The following is a 3,422-nucleotide window of genomic DNA, read 5'->3' on the forward strand; positions in this document are numbered from 1 at the left end:
GTTTCTCCAGTCCCGTGTGTTACTAGGTGGTAATCTGCCCAGTTCTGGAGTTCAGTTATGGGACCATTTAGCTCTCAATCAAACTGGGGTTCTCAAACCTGGGTTATCAATAACAGTAAAAGGAGTATTTTAACCTCTATCTTTCCTCTTTACTTTCCCAACCTACTCCAGACCTCGATGTACTAAGGGTGTTGTACTTCTTTAGGACCACTGACAGATACTAACGTTTGGTTCACTCCCTAAGAACACTTTGTGCCTTGGTCTTTCTTAGGTGGTAGGAAATTGTGACCTTTGACAGTTTGAAAATATTTAGGTTAGGTCAGTCAGGTTTGTGCTGTAAACCACTAATAGGCCTGGGAAAGGTCTACTGTGTGCTATGTTAGTTTCCTGTGGCTGCCATAAAAATGACCACAAACTTGGTTTCAACTACAGAAGGGCAATGCTCCATTAAAAACAAACTCTTTTGTTAAGGAGAAAGCATTTTATTTCTTGCCATTTTGCCAATATAAAAAGCAAAGTCCTATAAGAAATAGATAGTGCGGCATATTTCTAGTCTAGGAGAGAAGTAGAAGATTTTTAATTCAGGTCTCAAAACAGACTTAGCAACTGTGATGTCCAGAGATACCTCAACCAAAGCATTTTATCTGTAGCAGCAAATATGCAAATGTAATAACATATTTGAAGTTAGTAATCAGATGCAAACTTTAATAGTACAAGCTAAGAACTAAAGCCTTATCCTGATTGGTAGTTCTTATCTGTAAGATGGGGAGGAAGGGTTGATACAGTGTAACTCTAGGCTTTCAGTGGATGTAAATTACATGTCAAGTAACAGTGCCCCAATCCTCTGATAAGGAGAGTGAGACTCTTAGATAAGAAAGAGAGAAGGCAGATAAGGGGGAGCAAATAAGAGGAGAAAAGAGCACAGGAGACTTAAACCACCAGGCTGAGGTTTCCTGTGTAAATATCATGCCATTTAATTTCTGAAAAAGGAAAGACATTGGAATAATGAATGCAGGCAAAAGACACAAGTGGGTAGCCAGAGATCAGGATTTTAATTCAGATTTTCTGTTAACTATGTGTGTGTGTGTGTGTGTGTGTGTGTGTGTGTGTGTCCTTTTTATCAGATTTCTATTTACCTCTGCTTCAGTTTCCTCTCAAACAAAGGGAGGGGTTTAGAGTGAAGTAATTTTCAAGAATTTGAAAGTTCTAAATTTATGCATCTAGTTCTCCCAAAAAGTAGATAATTTTATAGCATAAGTCTCTGGCTTTTTTCTTAGCTCTTTCTCTAACAAATCTATTGACATCTATCTTATCCAACATTTACTGATTGCCTATTTGATCCCGATACTTAGGACTAAGTTCTAGAAACACAGGTCTTGTGGTATTGAGTCTATGTAAGATCAGTGAAACATGCTTCTTCAAAGAGAAGAGATTTAATTTTTTTCCACTTATCTACTGATGATACTCCTGACACAAATGTACTGATCACTGGTACTATAACTATTATATAAGGCATTTTGCCTGTATGTTAAAAAAAAAAAGGATGTGAAGTTTCAGATTAAGATCTAGGATCTGGTGTTTGGTCCATAGGTCAAAGGATATATCCACATTCTTTCACATTTGAACTTGACTAAGTGAAAGCACTATGCTATTCAAGAAATAAGGATATAGACTTCTGAATGAAACTGAAAAGGGTGATAAATTTCGAGGATAAAAGTGGATTCTATATAACTAGACAGTCAATTAAGCTGGCAAGGTAGGTAACCTAAAAATGGTAGGAAATTGAGTCCTTGAATTTCAGAGCTAGGATCCCCTTCAAAGTTAATTACTCTGTTTTAGCCTCTTTATTTTATGGATGAGAAAACTGATATCCAGAGAGGTTATGTGTCTTGGGCAAGGTCACCCAGGTGGTAAGTGGGAAAACCAGGATTTAAGTGAGATCTGTCCCTTCTACCACAAGTAGCTTTTTAAATAGCTAACTCAGTATTATAATGAAATACATATTAATGTATGCTTGACATATAATGTGATAGGAAAAGATATCACAATATGTGTTCAGGGAGGTAAATAGATAAGAAAGCTACTGTGATGGAAAATCTTGTCTGAAACATCTATAGCACGGAAGGAGTAGTTTCTCCTACTCATAATCAACATTTAACATCGATTCCTAAAGAAGCATGAAGACAATGTTTGAAGCTAGGAGATGAGTTCTAGAGCTCTTGTCCTATTAACTAATGGGGCAGTGACCCTTGTTAAGATTATCTGATTCCTGGTGTTCTTTGAGGGGTCCAGAAATTTTTTTTTTAATTTTTAAAATGTTTTTTATTTCTTTTTGGAAGACAGCAGGAGCAGGGGGCAGGGGTCAGAAAGAGAGGGAGATACAGAATCAGAAGCAAGCTCCAGGCTCTGAGCTAGCTGTCAGCACAGAGCCCGATGCAGGGCTCAAACCCACGAACTATGAGATCATGACCTGAGCCGAAGCTGGACACTTAACCGACTGAGCCACCCAGGTGCCCCTATTTTTTTTCTTAAATGTTTGTATTGTTTCCTTGAAACTTTGTCTAACAGTTGAACAAAAAAAAAGATAACAATATGAAAAAAAAGTCTGTAACAATGATAGAAAAATACTGTAAATATATGTTTACCAATCAAATGAGGATATGAAATATTTTAATGTTAGGTAGTTCCCTGAAAAGGTCTATAAAGTAATTTATATACAATGCTAATATGGGCTCTGAGGAAAAAAGAGTAAATACATTTATCACTACTGGGGACTCAAGATTATGATGCTCTACTCTTTATTTACTCATTATATTTTTAAATATTGTATTTCTTTTTTAAAATTATTTTTATGTCTTTATTTTGAGAGAGAGAGAGAGAGACAGAGAGTGATCAGGGGAGAGGCAGAGAGAGAGAAGACACAGAATCTGAAGCAGGCTCCAGGCTCTGGCTGACAGCACAGAGCCTGACACGGGGCTCTCTCTAATCCACAGACCATGAGATCATGACCTGAGCTGAAGTCGGTCACCTAACCAACTGAGCCACCCAAGTGCCCCTTAAATATTGTATTATGAAACATATAAAAAATAAAAGGTAAAAATTAGAGATAATTTGAATTTATACTAATTAGTTATTCTTAGATGACTTTCCCTAGAATGAACCAAAGGACCATTAAAGGTAAAACTGGATTTTACATCCTTGGTCATAGATGATAACTAATTTTTTTCCCATAGATATTAACTTAGAGTAGCTGAAACCCATTTTTTCCTTTTTTAGAAGCTTATTAAAAATTTGTATATTTATTTTGAGAGTGAGAGAGAAAGTACAAGTGGGGGAGGGGCAGAGAGAGCGGCAAGAGTGAGAATCCTAAGCAGGCTCCGTACTACCAGCACAGAGCCCAGTGTGGGGCTTGAACCCATGAA

General features: G+C 37.0%; 1 long non-coding RNA gene across 1 annotated transcript in view; it reads left to right on the forward strand.

The window, feature by feature from the left end:
- LOC115277021 overlaps positions 1 to 3,422 on the forward strand; it is an 8,128-nt gene that overhangs the window by 3,708 nt on the left and 998 nt on the right. The window lies entirely within an intron of this gene.

The sequence above is a fragment of the Suricata suricatta genome, chromosome 13 (genome assembly GCF_006229205.1).
Source record: "Suricata suricatta isolate VVHF042 chromosome 13, meerkat_22Aug2017_6uvM2_HiC, whole genome shotgun sequence".
NCBI classification, from domain to species: domain Eukaryota; kingdom Metazoa; phylum Chordata; class Mammalia; order Carnivora; family Herpestidae; genus Suricata; species Suricata suricatta.